Genomic DNA, 18,182 nt, shown 5'->3' on the forward strand with positions numbered 1-18,182 from the left:
CCATGTAGTGTCTCACCCTCTCCAGACAATGTTTGCTGACCCGGGCCCCAGCTCACCCTGTGTGCTGCTGCCGAAACCTCTGGTCACATTGTCCCTTGGTCTGAAACTTAGAATGCCTCCCCTTTGTCCCAGCCCTAGAACGTCACACCCTTCCTCCTCCTTAGCACACACATAGGCCACCTCCTGGTGCAGTGGGAGCAGCAGTCCTAGGACCTCTGACAGTGTCCCTGTCCCCCTGCTCTGCACAGGCTGGCTCGTTGGTGGGAAAACAGTGGGTACGATCCTCCACAGTTGTGTGCTCTGAGTCTGTCGGGGTGGAAGAGGTTTCAGCCACAGAAATTAATCCTCATTCTGTTGATGCCTGTGGAGATACTAGCATATGAAGAATCCGGGGCAGTGTACTTTTCAGAAGGAAGACAGTCCTGTCACCTGGGCTCCTGTCTCATGTCCCAGTTGCTGGGACACAGCCCTTCAGGCAGCTTGGGACCCAGTCACAGTGGCTAACTCCGGGGCTCCTCTGTCCCTGTTTTCCTTGATTGGAGACCAGCACCCTGCTCTTCTGGCTCCTTGCCTGGCACCAAGAAGGGCTCAGGGACTGCAGGGTGAACTGAGCCTTCTCCCAGGTCTCCAGAGGAGAGCTGTGTGTCTTCTGTTCCCGTGATGCAGCCACCATTTCTGGGTTTGACAGAAGCTTCACAGAGCGCTTTCTTCCCCTTCTCTGGCATGTGGGCATCAACTACCAGCCCCCCACCATTGTCCCTTGGGGAGACCTGACCAAGGTGCAGTGGGCCATGTGCATGCTGAGCAATGCCACCGCCGTTGCCAAGGCCTGGGTCTGCCTGGACCGTAAGTTCGGTTTCACATATGCGCGGTGAGCCTTTGTGTGCTGGGACGTGGGGGAAGGCATGGAGGAAAGAGAGCTCTCTGTGGCCCAGGACGACATGGCAGCTCTGGGGAAAGACTATGAAGAGGTGGGCGTGGACTCCGTGGACACCGAGGCCAAAGCAGGGGAAGATCACTGGGTGGGAGCGTGGCTGGCAGCCCTCCCTGTGCCCTCTCCCCACTGTAGCATTACAGGATGCCCTTCGCTGTTAAAGTGGCTGTGTTCAACCTCTGTCTGTTGTGGTGCTCAGCTGGGACACACTTGTCTGCCCACAGGAGTGGGTGAGACCCCAGAGCCGGACGGGCCACTGGAAGGCTGGTCTGGGCCGCGCGCATAAGACTGCATCACAGGAGTGGGCAGAGCGCCACCCACATCTGTAAGGAGCCACTGCTACGTGACATGACCCAGGGTGAAATAGTCAGTATTTCCAATGCAAGGTTTTAAAGCCTGAAGATTTAGTAAGTTCTAGGAGAACTGAGTTAGGTTTTCAATTGAATTTGCATTTTTGAGGCTCTTCCATTGATGGGGCATGTGAACTAAAGTATAAAAGCTTAGAACTGGAGTTATGAAATCTGAGGTCCGTGGAAGGAGGAGTGTCCACAAAAATCCCTGAAACAGTTGGTCAAATGTGTAAGGTGATGACATTTTTTGGGGAAAAGTGTTTTTTGGATTCTCTACGGCATTTATGAGCCACAGGTTAGAAGCTGTAGGTGATGACACAATTCATCCTTGTCCTCACTGTCTGTGGTCTCAGTAAAAGCATAAAAGGCTGGATCCTTCGTGGCCTCCACGTTCTGCCAGTGCCTGGCCTCCACCGAGAGCACTGCTGCCTTTGTTTCTCCCTGAGCAGACACGGGACACTGTCATCAGGAACCAGCGCAAGCTGCACCATCACTGCGCACCTGCTGTGTTTATGTTCTCTGAGCAACATTTACATCGAGTATGTTTCTGTCACGGTCCTTTCAGTGGGGACCCAATGGCAGCCCCGAGTCCTGAGGCTGAGCCCTGCCTGGAGACAGCACCTCCAAGAGGAGACCTTGGCAGAGTGCAGGAGGCCCTCCGGGGAGCCATGGGAAAGTTTTGGAGGTCAATTTCGAGGAAGGGAAGCTCGGCCTGTTGACTCCTGCCCTGGGGAGCACACGCAGTCAGTCCTGACTGCCAGCAGCACAGGAGGGCTCCCTGCAGGCCGATGGTCTCCCTGCCCCCAGGCACTCTCCTCATCTCCAACAGGACGGGTCAGGAAGCACATCAGCCGTCCAGTCCGGGAGGCAGGCTTTTGGATTTGATCTGGAAAGCTCTTTCTTCCACATTTCCTGCCCTCCCTCAGCATTCTGCACACACTTGGTTCTCAAGCCTCCTGCTCCCAGGCTCCCTCCCTGCCCCATGATGGGCTCCTGCTGAGGCGTGGCTGCAGGAGCCTGCCCTGACCACTAGGTCGCAGCCTCAGACAGAGGCTCCATGGGCAGAGCCCTTGGTTCAGCTCCTCCTTGCTTTGTCCTTTGCTGAATTTATTCTCTCTGTTCAGACACCCAGAAAGATCTGCAGCTACGCCTGGGCCAGAGTGGGATTATAGGAGCAGCTGCCCTGGGCTCAAGGGGTGACAGCATCAGTGAGACTGAGAGGACCCCACGGGTACAAACGTGCCTGGGAAGAGGCTCACATACTGGGTCCTATCCCACCTGTTGGGCCTTCCCCAGCCAGGGCTCTCCTCTGCTCCAGCCTGGCAGGGTCTGCCCTGTGGGCTCTCACCAGGGTACATGTCCTCCTTGACCACAGCCTCCATCCTGGTTCTCAGTCAGACAGCCTGTAACAGGGCATTGTGAGTACTTGGAGGAGAGACACGAGGAAGGTTCTCAAGGGCCTGTTAGGTCACTTCTGTGTCACCATTGTCACCAGGAGCAAGCGGAGGTGTGCATTTGAGACTCTGCAGACCCTGGCTCCTCCAGAAGGACATCAGACTCTTTCATGCTAACACTGACAGCTGAATTCTTCCCAGGATTCCTGCAGGGGTGGGACGGCCCTTCCTAAGAGAATGTCTGGAAAATTCTTCATCAGAGAGCAGGGGGTCTTTGCCGTCTGGTGGGTGGGGACAGTCACTGTGGTGCCATGCTGGGAACTCCGAGGGCTCGGGTCTTCCCAGCCTCACCTCCCTGGGCCTCACAGTCAAGTGCTCGCGCACACTTGATGTGACAAAGGTGTAGTAACAGGTTACCCAGACCCGAGGGGGAACACAGGGGCGTGTGGTGGGTGGAGGTGGGCAACACAGCCCACCAGTGACTCACAAAAGACAGACGCAGAGAGAACTGTCACCCCCATTTCCTTTGGTGCAAATGCCAGTATTCTGGTCCTCACTGCAAGGGTCCCGTCTCCTATGAGAGCATGGACCCCACCACCCTGCAGTGTCTCCCAACATGCTAGTGCCTTCCTGAGGCCACATCCCCACCCAGGCCCGGCCGGGCAGAAGTAGGGCTTCTGTGGCCTCAGGCCTATCCATGGGTGCTGAGCTACCCCCAAACTCTCCACAAGGGGCCTTTCCTGAGGACTTGGGAGTACAGCCATGCACAGCTCACCCCCAGCAAGTGGCGGGTCTCAGACAGGGTCTGACTGTGAAGCCGGCTTTCCATCAGCCTGCCACAGGTGAGTGTCCTCTCCCACTCAGTGTAAGGACCTGGCTCTTCTGGAAACTCAAGGATGAGAGGAGAGTAGAGAAGAGCAAACAACATCATCTTTAAATCTGACAAGGCCCCTAAACCCTGGCAGTAAGAAACCAAGGTAACTTTGAGCCACCGAAGGCCCTGAGAAACCATCTAGTGATGACAGCAGGCCATCACCCAGCTCTGTGCAGCTCTTGGAGCCCTTCAGGCATCACGTGCCCCTGGAACTAGTGGGGAGACCCATCCAGGCCTTTTCATTTTCCGCATGGAGATAGGAGGTCGAGAATGGACTGCAGAGCCTGGCAATGGAAAGACCTGCTTTGTCAAGCCCGGCTCAGCCATGTCCTCCCCAGGGGACCCAGCAAGGGACTTTTGGATCTGGTCACACTGCCCCAGCTCCCTTGTGGAGGGGTTATTATGGTAGGAGGGAATGGAGGGTGGGGCTGAGCCAAGGGCAACTGCAGGCTGGGGAGGGGAGGCAGGGTGCAAGCTCACAGGCCCAGTTCCGGAGGGTCCCACTGAGGCATCACAGACAGACAGTGATCACTGAATGTTAGAAACAATCTGGCTTATTGTCTTCAAGGTCAGGGCTCCTCCCACCCTGAAAGCTACCTTGAGGCCACCCAGTGTTCTGTGGCCCTAATGAAACAAAACTGTACAATGCACCAGCCTGTCAGCCACCTGTGACTGGGGAGCCCTGAAGCTGAGGAGATACCCAACCTGGTGGGACCCTCCCTGCCATTTCTTTTCAAGTGTCCAGTGACCTACTCCCCAGACATATAGCCCTGATCCAGTGTTCTGGGGAAAGTGTTATTGTGAATGTTCTGGAGTGGTGCTGTCCAATACAAATGTGATGCGAGCCACGTGTGTAATTTTAAATTTTCTAGTAGCCATGTTAAAAAGTAAAAAGAAACAGGAAGTGAATTTAAATAATCTGTTTTAATTAACTCCAAATATCAAACATATTATCACTTCAACATGGAATCAGTATAAGAATCATGTGTGAGGTGTGACGTTTCCTCTTTGTGCCCATCCCCCCATCCCTCAGCACCCAGGCATGTGGTGGGCACCCACACACCCAGCGCCTCTCATGGCACCAGCCTGGGGCCTGTGGCTTCTGCATCACACAGCGCAGCTTCATTGAGGCTCCCGGCTTCCACATACCACGTTCATCCCCCACGTCCTGGAGGGACATCTTTTAAAATGTATAGTTTCCCTGAACTTCAACAGGGAGCACTCCACTGAATTTGTTGCCTCAGTGACTCACGTCCCCCCATGACAAGCATTTCCCCTCTGTGCTTTCGAGGAGTTCTGTTTCCCCTTTTTCTACAGGAAAAGGCAGAAATGAGTGTGCTGGCCAGTGACAGTCCCCACAGGCCATCTCGATGGCCAGGGTCGGGAACCCAGACAGAGTCCAGCCCCTCAGTGGGCTCCAGGCCATGACCTGGAGCAGCTGCACACCCCGATTCTGTGGGGAACCTAAGGCCAGTGAGTGCCAACATCCCCACACCCCCTCATTCTCCTAGGCTACCACAGTCCCCACAGTTGGGCCACTCTAACAACTATATTTTCTTCCACCCCAGAAACTGTCATTAATGAAGTGAACAGAAGTCTGTGTCCTTTCCCCTGGCCTTGTCCCCTATATTCTGCCACCCCACCCCACTCCCTCCACCCCATCCCCCATCCCCATCCTTGCCTTGGTCCCTCTATGGTCCCTGTCCACACCCCATGGCACTCCCACAGCACTGACTACCGCCTGACCAGCAGTTCCCTTCCCAGCTGTGCCACCGCTTGGCCTCCCTGCAGTCTGAGCCTGGATGGCATGTGCGGCTCTGTCTCCCCACAGCTTTTCAATCTCAGACATGTACGTGTCAGCTGGTGTGTTAAGTGTGGGGGAAACTGTGGCTGACTGCAGAGACCCACTCCTTGATGATAAGGGCTTCCCTGCTAGGCAGCATAGGTCATTCTTGCTTAGGTAACAGCAAGCAGTGCTGTGCCTAGCATACACTGGGTGTTCAAAAAATGCCTGATGGGACATACACACAGGGAAGAAATCCATGTGAAGATGGAGGCAGAGATTAGAGCAATGCATCTTGTTGAGACATAAGCTGAGGCATATTAAAACTTTGAAGAGCAGTGACATCAGCATCATGGCAGAGTGAGTTTCCCAGTAATCTCTCCTTTCCACCATACAATGAAAAAGACATTCATACTCCAACAGAGGACATCCAAACACAACACAGAAAATGTTTGAGAGACCCACACAACCATACAACAAAGGGCAGACAGCCTGGAGCCCCCCTCAGAGGAGATGGAATGGGGTAAGAGAAAACATCACTCCCTCCCCTAAATACTGTGATCTGGGACCATGGGACACCTCCAAGAGGGAAGGAACAGGGGAGGGGAAGTTCATTCTTGGGAACCTCAAGGATCCCGAAGGGCCCTTGCAGCCTAGAGGGAAGTCCTCTACCAGGGCAAAAGCTTTTGCAGGGGGTGACCTTATCAAGCCAACACTCCAAGGAAAGCAGATACTGAGAGCAGAGGGAGAAAACTGTGAGTCCATGCAGGAGAAAGCGCCCCTCCTCCCACCCGCCCAGCGCCAGCTCCAGCACCTGGGATCTTGGGTGAAGGCAGAGGACTCAGAATACATGGCTCTTGACCCCCAGCCATTGACAATAGGTGGTAACTGTGACCAAATAACATCAGGATGTGAAAAAACAGAACCATGCCCTCTAGCAATATCAAACATTGTATTAGATCCTCAGACCACAGAGAAAATGATAAGTACCCAGAAATAAGTCCTGAGGACACAGAAATATGTAATCTAAATGACAAAGAATTCAAAATAGGTATCATCAAAAAACTCTAATAAGAGTTAAAAGAGAATGTAGAGAAACAATTCAATGAGTTCAGGAGCTACTTCACAAAAGAGATTGAAACTATAAAGAAGAATCAATCAGAAATATTAGAGATGAAAGTCACAATCAAAGAAATAAAACAAAATATGGATTTCCTGAATGCTTCAGCAGACATCATAGAGGAGCATATCAGGATAATCGAAGATAGATATGTTGAAATGGGCTCCTCATAGAGAAGGAGAGAGAACTAAGACTAAAAAGAAATGAAGAAAGTCTCTGAGAAGTATCGGACTCAATTAGGAAGTGCAACATAAAAATTACAGGTATCCAAGAAGGAGGAGAGAAGGAGAATGGAACAGAAAGCTTGTTCAAAGAAATAATAGCAGAGAACTTCCCAAACCTGGGGAAGGAGATGGAAATCCACGTGGAAGAGGCTGCCAGATCTCCTAAATATGTCAATGTAAAAAGACCTACTGCAAGGCATATAGTAGTGAAACTGGTAAAAGTGAATGACAAAGAAAGAATGCTAAGGGCAGCAAGGCAGAAGAAAATAACCTATGAAGGAATGCCTATCAGGCTTTCAGTGGATTTCTCTGAGACACCTTACAGGCTAGGACAGATCAGAATGACATACTCAAATCTTTGAAGGAAAAAACTTTCAGCCAAGAATACTCTATCTAGTGAAAATATCCTTCAGTTATGATGGAGAAATAAAAACTTTCCCAAACATAAGCTAAGGGAGTTTGTAGCCACAACACCCTCCCACAAGAAATCCTCAAGAAGGCCCTTATATCTTGAAATAAAAGGGAGAAAGAGGTTACAAAGCATAGAGTAACGAGTTAAATAGACAGAATCAGAGCAGGAGAGCAAATACTCAAGTATAGCATTAAAGATAAAGGGAAGGAAAACACCAAAAACAAAGATAATCTTGTCATTTTAACCACAAACTCACAACACAAGATGGGATAAGATGTGAGAAAAAACTTAGGAGGGGAAGAGAAAAGGAACTGAATCAGTTTGGTCTAAGATAATAAGAGGCCATTAGAAAATGGACTATCTTATCCACAAGATTTTGAATACAAACCTCATGGTAACCACTAAACAAAAAATAAATAAGAAGAAATAATAAATAAGGAGAAAACAAAGAAACACAACATAAAAAATGATATAACTCGATTGGTAGACCAAATACACAGGACGAGGAGCAAAGGAAATGCAGGAGAACCAGAAAACTAGTGGTAAAATGGCAGCATTAAGCCCTGATATATTGATAATCACCCTAAATATAAGTGGATTGAATTCTCCAATAAAAAGACACAGAGTGGTGAGATGGATTAAAGAAAAAGACTCAACAATATACTGCCTCCAGAAAATACATCTCAGCTCCAATGACAAACACAGGCTCAGAGTGAAGGGATAGAAGATGATACTCTCAGCTAATGGCAAACAAAAGAAAGCAGGTGTTGTAATACTTATATCAGACAAAGTAGACTTCAAGATAAGAGAGGTAAAGAGAGACAAACAGGGGAAGTATATAATGATGAAAGGGACACTCCATCAAGAAGAAATAACAATTATAAATATCTATGCAGCCAACACAGGAGCACCAAAGTACATAAAGCAACTATTAACAAACCTAAAAGAAGATATTAATAATAACAATAATAGTAGGGGACCAAAACACTCCACTCACATCAATAGACATATCACTCTGACAGAAAATCAACAAGGAAACAGTGGAATTAAATGGAAAGTTAGACTAGTTGGACTTAATAGACATATATAGAACACTTCATCCAAAAACAGCAGAATACATGTTCTTCTCAAGTGTGCACAGAACACTCTCAAGGATAGACCCTATGTTGGAAAACAAGGCAAGCCTCAATATGTTTAAGAAGATTGAAATAATAACAAGCATCTTTTCTGATCACAATGCTATAAAGCTAGAAATTAATTATAAGGAAAAAGCTGAGAAAGGGGCAAAGATGTGGAGACTAAACAACATAATATTGGATAAGCAATGGATCACTGAGGATATTAAGGGAGAAACCAAAAAGTATCTGGAGACAAATGAAAATGAAAACATACCGTATCAACTCAAATGGGATGCAGCAAAGGCCATATTAAGAGGGACATTTATCGCAATACAGGCTCAACTTAACAAACAAGGAAAATCCCAAGTAAGCAATCTAAAATTACACCTAAACTAATTAGAAAAAGAAGAACAAAGCCCAAAGTCAGCAGAAGGAGAGAAATAATAAAAATCAGAGTAGAAATAAATGCTAATGAAACAAAAAAGGCAGTAGAAAGGATCAATGAAACAAAGAGATGGTTCTTTGAGAAGATAAACAAAATTGGCAAACCCCTAGCCAGCCTTACAAAGAAAAAAAGAGAGAAAGCTCAGGTAAATGAAATTAGAAATGATAGAGGAGAAATAACAATGGATACCACAGAAATACGAAGGATTATAAGAGAATGCTATGAAAAACTGTATATCAACAAAATTGACAATCTAGAGGAAGTGGATAAATTCTTAGATTCTTACAACCTCCCAAAACTGAATCAAGAAGAAATAGAGAATCAGAATAGACCAAACACAAGTAAAGAGATTAAAACAGTAATCAAAATCATCCCAAAGAATAAAAGCCCAGGACCAGATGGCTTCCCTGGGGAGGTCTACCAAACTTTCAGAGGGGATTTAAGACCTATCCTTTTCAAGCTATTCCAAAAAAATTAGGGAAGATGGAACGCTTCCTAACACATTCTACGAGGCCAACATCATTCTGATACGAAAGTCTGACAAGGAGAACATAAAACAGGAAAATTACAGGCCAGTATTGCTGATGAACATAGATGCAAAAATCCTCAACAAAACATGGGCAACCTGAATATACATCAAAAAGATCATACATCATGATCAAGTGGGAGATATACCAGAGACACAGGGATGGTTCAGCATCCGCGAATCAATCAATATGATACACCACATTAACGAAATGAGGAATAAAAACCACATGATCATCTTAATAGCCACAGAGAAAGCATTTGACAAGATCCAACAGCCATTTATGATAAAAGATCTTAATAAAATGGGGATAGAAGGAAATTACCTCAACATAATAAGGGCCGTATATGACAAATCCACAGCCAACATCATACTCAACTGGGAAAACCTGAAAGCCATCCCTCTGAGAACAGGAACAAGACAAGGATGCCCTCTATCACCACTCTTATTCTACATAGTACTGGAGGTTTTGACCACAGGAATCAGGCAAGAGAAAGGAATAAAAGGAATCCAAATAGGGAATGAAAAAGTGAAACTCTCGCTGTTTGCAGACGACATGATCTTATATATAGAAAACCCCAAAAAATTCATCAGAAAGCTACTAGAAGTAATCAACAACTACAGCAAAGTTGCAGGGTACAAAATCAACTTACATAAATCAGTGGCATTTCTATATTCTAAAAACGAACTAATAGAGAACTCAAGAATGCAATCCCATTCACAACTGCAACGAAAAGAATAAAATATCTTGGGATAAATTTAACCAAGGAAGTGAAAGACCTATACAATGAAGACTGCAAGACTTTCCTGAAAGAAACTGATGACGATAGAAAGAGACGGAAAGACATTCCATGCACATGGATTGGAAGAAAAAAAAGTAGTTAAAGTGTCCATACTACCTAAAGCAATCTACAGATTCAATGCAACCCCAATCAGAATCCCAATGACATTCTTCACAGAAATAGAACAAAGAGTCCTAAAATTCATGTGGGGCAACAAAAGACCCCGAATTGCTAAAGCAATCTGAGAATAAAGAAGAAAACTGGAGGCATCATAATCCCTGACTTCAAAACATACTACAAAGCTACAGTAATCAAAACAGCATGATACTGGCACAAAAACACACACAGATCAATGGAACAGAATTGAAAGCCCAGAAATAAAACCACACATCTATGGACAGCTAATCTTTGACAAAGAAGCTGAGAACATAGAGTGGAGAAAAGAAAGTCTCTTCAACAAATGCTACTGGGAAAACTGGAAGCAACATGTAAAAGAATGAAAATAGGCCATTCTTTTATACCATTCACAAAAATAAACTCAAAATGGATCAAAGACTTAAGGATAAAACCTGAAACCACAATACTTCTAGAAGAAAATATAGTCAATACACTCTTTGACATCAGTCTTAGAAGGATATTTTTGGACATGATGTCTTCTCAGATAAGGGACACAATAGAAAGAATAAACAAATGGGACTTCATCAGACTAAGGAGGTTCTACAAGGCAAGGGAAAACAGGATTGAAACAAAAACACAACCCACCAATTGGGAAAAAAATATTTGCAAATCGTATATTCGACAAAGGGTTAATCTCCATAATATATAAAGAACTCACTCAACTCACAACAAAAAATCAAACAACCTGATCAAAAAATTGGCAGGGGATATGAACAGACATTTCTCCAAAGAAGATATATGGACGGCCCATAGGCATGTGAAAAGATGTTCATCATCACTGATCATCAGGGAAATGCAAATCAAAACTACAACGAGATATCACCTTACACTCATTAGAATGGCTATAATAACGAAGACAAAAAGTAACAAATGTTAGAGAGGTTGTGGAGAAAAAGGAATCCTCATACACTGCTGTGGGAATGCAAGCTGGTGCAGCCACTATGGAAAACAGTATGGAGAGTTCTCAAAAAATTAAAAATAGAAATACCATAGACCCAGCTATCCCACTACTGGGTATCTATCCAAAGAACTTGAAATCAGCAATTCAAAGAGACCCATGCACCCCTATGTTCATTGCAGCATTATCCACAATAGCCAAGACGTGGAAGCAACCTAAGTGCCCATGAACAGATGATTGGATAAAGAAGATACACACACACACACACACAATAGAATACTAATCAGCCATAAAAAAAGGATAAAATCGTCCCATTCACAGCAACATAGATGAACCTTGAGGGTTTTATGTAAAGTGAAATGAACTAGATGGAGAAAGGCAATCTCTGTATGACTCCACTCACATGTGGAAGTTAAACATGTGGACAAAGAGAACAGATTAGTGGTTACCAGGGGGAAGGGAGTGGTGGGGGTGGGCACAAAGGGGGAAGTGGTGCACCTACGACACGACTGACAAACAAGAATATACAACTGAAATTTCACAAGGTTGTAAACTATAACCTCAATAAAAAGTAAAATTAGAAAACAATTTGGAGGAAGAGCTGAGAATAAAAATGAGCCAGAGAAAATGTCAGAACACGTAGAGTAATGAGGGCAAATTAACTCTGTGCACACTGTGTGCGTTGATGCTGAGAAAATGCGGGCAGAGCAGCAGGCGCCCCTTTGTCAGATGAGAAGCAGTTGAACTTTCTCCTACTGTGCAAGGATTCACTGTCACTTCTCATTTTTCAAACTATGGTCACAGGCCGTTGATAAATTATGATTAACATTTATTTAAATAGAAAATTTACATGATGTCTACATTTATCAAAATAGATAAATGGATAATCTTTATCTCCAATTGTTATGTATTATATACATTTTATATATTTCAATATCAATAACACATAGATCAATGTATTTATTATATATAAATGAAAGAAATAATTTCACAAAATGAAAGATAGAATACATGTATGGCATATACTGAAAATAGGAAATACATGTCAGTTTATTAAATTGTTATTTCAGCTACTCATATGGTTTTATTTATGTAAGTGTGTGCTGGACCATGATACACACTCTCCTTCTTGCTATGGGATTATCTGAAAGCCACTGCTGTTAAACCACAGTAAACTGAGCAACAGAAGGGTCCATGTGCCAGATGGAGAGGCCCACACAAGATCACCCACCCTTTCTGCCCTGCACACGCACAGCGATGATTCTGCAAGGCCAGGCTGGAATCTCTCTCTGACAGCCTCCCACTTTGTTGCCTTGTCTCTTCAGATTGACAGCCAGGCAGCATCTGTGTTAAAAAGAACTTCCCCCATTTCTTAGAACTGCGTGCAAGGCTGAGAATTCTGGTGGTGGCTTCCGAGATATTTACAGCTCTGCCATCAGTTTAGAAGTTGTTGTTCCATCTTTCAAATCTTTCTTCTGCCTGCTCAACCTAGAGCAACCCTCTTCAGCAAGAATGTGGGGATCTTGTGGCCTCTGCCTGTTCCGTCGTTCCCAGTCTAGCAGAGCAATGTCAGCATGAACCTGTAGCCAAGAGTGAGTCTCGTTCTGTAATTTCCAGAAAAGGGTATGGTTTATATCATGTAGAAGGAGTTTGTACTCACTTAGTGTGATGCGTAGGCAATTATGCTATCCTCTAAGAGTAAGATCTGTAAGTATTCTCTAACAACTGCCTTGCATCTTTTTTTAAAGATGAACTATGTACATTTTTGAAATAAAAAAATGACTATATATGAAGAGTAGACATGGAAAGTAAGGTGTATGTTTTCAGTAAGAGAAGGTATGAAGATGAATTTTTGTTAAAGGAAAATTAGAAAGTAATTTTGTCCTAAAATAGAATGATTATTCAAAAATAGGAATGAAAAAGACTGGACAAAACCTAGGTAGACATAGAAAGTTGCAGACGGTTTATGAAAAAGGAATCTTTAAGAAGAAATTTTAATATGTGGTCAAGGTGGCTAAAATTAAAATGAATTTATTTAAAAATGAATTTTAATATCAAAAGTACACTGGTACAAAGTTAGAATTTGGTTTTCCTCTCTATAAAAGAGCAAAGTCTTCTCAGATTATTGTTCTGCTCTTAATAAGAAACAGTAAACAACGTTCCTTTACCTTTAATGTAATCTGCCTAGAAAACAAAAATTCTGTGTTTTGTCTTTATGAAGTCTTCTGTTACATAGAAAAGCTGGGTTTTGCTCAGAACCATGTAACTTTCTGTGTTTGCCTTTAAAATCTTTGTCACTTTGGTTAAATAGACAATGAAGTATTGTTTCATTAAAATCTGTGATTTTTTTATTGAGTTATTGATAGGTTACAATCTTGTGAAAATTCAATTGTACATTAATGTTTGTCAGTTATGTTGTAGGTGCACCACTTCACCCTTTGTGCCCACCCCTCACCCCACCTTTCCCCTGGTATCCACTAAACTGTTCTTGGTCCATAGTTTTAAATTCCTCATATGAGTGGAGTCATACACAGATTATCTTTCTCTCGCTGGCTTATTTCACTTAACATAATTCTCTCAAGGTCCATCCATGTTATTGCAAATGGATTGACTTTGTTCTGTTTTGCAGCTGAGTAGTATTCCATTGTGTATATGTACCACATCTTCTTTATCCATTCGTCTGTTGATGGGCACGTAGGTTGCTTCCACGTCTTGGCTATTGTAAACAGTGCTGCAATAAACATTGGGGTGCACAGGACTTTTGGGATTGCTGACTTCAGGCTCTTTGGATAAATACCCAGTAGTGGGATGGCTGGATCGTATGGTAGTTCTATTTTTAGTTTTTTGAGGAATCTCCATACTGTTTTCCATAGTGGTTGCACCAGTTTGCATTCCCACCAGCAGTGTATGATGGTTCCTTTTTCTCCGCAACCTCTCCAACATTTGTTGCTATTAGTTTTAGATATTTTTGTCATTCTAACGGGTGTAAGGTGATATCATAGTGTAGTTTTGATTTGCATTTCCCTGATGATTAGCGATGATGAGCATCTTTTCATGTGCCTATTGGCCATCAGTATATCTTCTTTGGAGTAATGTCTGTTCATGTCTCCAGCCCATTTTTTGATTGGGTTGTTTGATGTTTTGTGATTGAGTTGTGAGAGTTCTTTATATATTAAGGATATTAAGCCTTTGTCAGATATATGACTTGCAAATATTTTTTTCCCAGTTAGTGGGTTGTTTTTTTGTTTCAATCCTGTTTTAATTTGCCTTGAAGAAGCTCTTTAATCTGATGAAGTCCCATTTGTTTACTCTTTCTATTGTTTCCCTTCTCTGAGAAGGCATGGTGTCCGAAAAATCCTTTTAATACTGACGTCAAAGAGTGTACTGCCTACGTTTTCTTCCAGAAGCCTTATGGTTTCAGGTCTCACCTTTAGGTCTTTAATCCATTTTGAATTTATTTTGGTGAATGGTGAAAAAGAATGGTCAATTTTCATTCTTTTCCATGTGGCTTTCCAGTTTTCCCAGCACCATTTGTTGAAAAGACTTTCTTTTCTCCATTGTATGCCCTCAGCTCCTTTGTCAAAGATAAGCTGTCCATAGATGTGTGGTTTTATTTCTGGGCTTTCAATTTTGTTCCATTGATCTGTGCACCTGTTTTTGTACCAGTACCACGCTGTTTTGATTACTGTAGCTTTGTAGTATGTTTTGAAGTCAGGGATTGTGATGCCTCCCGTTTTGTTCTTTTTTCTCAGGATTGCTTTAGCAATTCGGGGTCTTTTGTTGCCCCATATGAATTTTAGGATTCTTTGTTCTAATTCTGTAAAGAATGTCATTGGGATTCTGATTGGGATGGCGTTGAATCTGTAGATTGCTTTAGGTAGAACGGACATTTTAACTATGTTTATTCTTCCAATCCATGTACATGGACTGTCTTTCCATCTCCTTATGTCGTCATCCAGTTCTCTCAGAAAGGCCTTGTAATTTTCATTATATAAGTCCTTCACTTCCTTAGTTAAATTTACCCCAAGGTATTTTATTCTTTTTGTTGCGATTGTGAATGGTATTGTATTCTTGAGTTCTTTTTCTGTTGGTTCATTACTGGAGTATAGAAATGCTACTGATTTATGCAAATTGATTTTATACCCTGCAACTTTGCTGTAGTTGTTGATTACTTCTAACAGTTTTCCAATGGATTCTTTGGGGTTTTCTATATATAAGATCATGTCGTCTGCAAACAGCGAGAGTTTCACTTCTTCCTTCCCTATTTGGATCCTTTTATTCCTTTTTCTTGCCTGATTGCTCTGGCCAGGACTTCCAGTACTATGTTAAATAAGAGTGGTGATAGAGGGCATCCTTGTCTTGTTCCTGTTTTCAGGGGGATGGGGTTCAGTTTTTGCCCATTGAGTATGATGTTGGCTATGGGTTTGTCGTATATGGCCTTTATTATGTTGAGGTAGTTTCCTTCTATGCCCATTTTGTTCAGAGTTTTTTTTATCATAAATGGCTGTTGGATCTTGTCAAATGCCTTCTCTGCATCTATTGAGATGATCATGTGGTTTTTATTCCTCAGTTTGTTGATGTGGTGTATCACGTTGATTGATTTGCGGATGTTGAACCATCCCTGTGTCCCTTGTATGAATCCCACCTGATCCTGATGTATGATTCTTTTGATGAATTGCTGAATTCTGGTTGCCAAAATTTTGTTTAGAATTTTTGCATCTATGTTCATCAGTGATATTGGCCTGTAGTTCTCTTTTTTCATGGTGTCCTTGTCAGGTTTTGGTATCAGCGTGATGTTGGCCTCATAGAATGTGTTAGGAAGTGTTCCATCTTCCCTAATTTTTTGGAATAGTTTGAAAAGGATAGGTATTAAATCCTCTCTGAAAGTTTGGTAGAATTCCCCAGGAAAGCCATCTGGTCCTGGGGTTTTATTCTTTGGGATGCTTTTGTTTGCTGTTTCAATCTCTTTCCTTGTGATTGGTCTGTTCAAATTGTCTGCCTCTTCTTGAGTGAGCTTTGGGAGATTGTAGGAGTCCAGGAATTTATCCATTTCCTCTAGGTTATCCATTCTGTTGGCATATAGTTTTTTGTAGTATTCTCTTATAATCTGTTGTATTTCTGCAGAGTCTGTTGTTATTTCTCCTTGCTCATTTCTGATTTTGTTTATTTGAGCTTTCTCCCTTTTTTTCTTTGTAAGTCTGGCTAGTGGTTTGTCAATTTTATTTATCTTCTCAAAAAACCAGCTCTTTGTCTCATTGATCCTTTCTACTGCCTTTTTCGTTTCAATAGTATTTATTTCTGCTCTGATTTTCATTATTTCTCTCCTTCTGCTGACTTTGGGCTTCATTTGTTCTTTTTTCTGTAGTTCAGTTAGGTGTGCTTTAAGGTTGCTTATTTGAGATTTTTCTTGTTTGTTAAGATGTGCCTGTATTGCAATGAATTTTCCTCTTAATACAGCTTTTGCTGTATCCCATATGAGTTGGTATGGCATGCTATCATTTTCATTTGTTTCCAGGTATTTTTTTATTTCTTACTTAATTTCTTCAATGATCCATTGCTTGTTCAGTAGTGTGTTGTTTAGTCTCCACATCTTAGTGCCTTTCTCAGCTTTTTTCTTGTAATTAATTTGTAGCCTTACAGCACTATGATCTGAGAAGATGCTTGTTATTATTTCAATTTTTTTAAATTTGTAGAGGCTTGCCTTGTTTCCCAACATATGGTCTATCCTTGAGAATGTTCCATGTGCACTTGAGAAGAATGTGTATTCAGCTCCTTCAGGGTGGAGTGATCTATATATGTCTATTAAGTGCAATTGTTTTAGTTTTTCATTTAGCTCCACTATTTCCTTGTTGATTTTCTGTCTGGATGATCTGTCCATTGATGTGAGTGGGGTGTTGAGGTCCCCTACTATTATTGTGTTGTTTTTAACATCTTCCTTCAGGTCTGTTAATAGTTGCTTTATGAATCTTGGTGCTCCTGTGTTGGGTGCATGGATATTTATAAGCATTATTTCTTCTTGATGAAGTGTCCCTTTGATGATTATATGTTGTCCCTCTGTGTCTCTCTTTACCTGTCTTATTTTGAAATCCACTTGGTCTGATATGAGAATTGCAACACCTGCCTTTTTTTCCTTGCTATTTGCTTGAAGTATTGTCCTCCACCCCATCACCCTGAGTCTGTGTTTGTCCTTGGGTCTGAGGTGTGTTTCCTGGAGGCAACAAATTGTTGGATCTTGTTCTTTAATCCATTTTGCCACTCTGTGTCTTTTTATTGGAGAGTTCAATCCGTTCACATTGAGAGTGATTATTGATGCATGTGGACTTAATGCTGTCAATCTGTCACTCATTATCTTGTTTTCCTGTGTTTCTTTTCCTGTGTGCTTTAGACTACCCATTTAATACTGCAATTTCTTATGCTGGGTTTCTTAGATTTTTCCTTATCTATGATTTGTGACTCTGTTCTGTACTTTATTTTAGTGTCTACCTTGAAGTTTGTATTTAGAATCTCGTGTATAATATAGTCTATTCTCTGGTGGTCTCTTACTTACTCGACCAATACTGATTTAGACCCTTTGCTCTTCCCCTCCTAAATAATTATTTTCATTTTTTATTCCAACTCGTCTTATTAATTTGTAGTTAGAGTGCTAAGATCATCCTTGTTTTGGTAGTTTCCTTACTTTTACCCTAATGCTATAATTGAATATTTGCTATCCTGTTCTGGTTCTATCCATCGGTCTCCCTAGTCTGTGGATTGTGTCCCCTTTCTCCCTTTTTTCTTTTTTCAAGTATGAGAGCCTTCTTGAGGATTTCTTGTAATGGCGGGCTTTTAGTTACAAATTCCCTTAACTTTTGTTTGTCTGGAAAAGATTTAATTTCTCCCTCATATCTGAAGGAAATTCTTGCTGGATAGAGTATTCTTGGCTGAAGGATTTTATCCTTTAAAGCTTTGAATATATCACTCCATTCTCTCCTAGCTTGTAGGGTTTCTGTAGAGAAATCCACTGACAGTCTGATAGGGGCTCCTTTATAGGTTATTCTCTTTTTTTTTTTCTTACTTCCCTGAGTATTCTTTCCTTATCATTCCTGTTTGCCAACTTTACTATTATGTGCCGTGTGGTGGGTCTTTTTACATTGACAAATCTAGGA

General features: G+C 42.7%; 1 pseudogene; it reads left to right on the forward strand.

The window, feature by feature from the left end:
• LOC124227207 (tubulin alpha-3 chain-like) overlaps positions 1-18,182 on the forward strand; it is a 106,763-nt pseudogene that overhangs the window by 22,390 nt on the left and 66,191 nt on the right.

This window comes from Equus quagga, chromosome 15 (assembly GCF_021613505.1).
Source record: "Equus quagga isolate Etosha38 chromosome 15, UCLA_HA_Equagga_1.0, whole genome shotgun sequence".
In the NCBI taxonomy this organism is placed as follows: domain Eukaryota; kingdom Metazoa; phylum Chordata; class Mammalia; order Perissodactyla; family Equidae; genus Equus; species Equus quagga.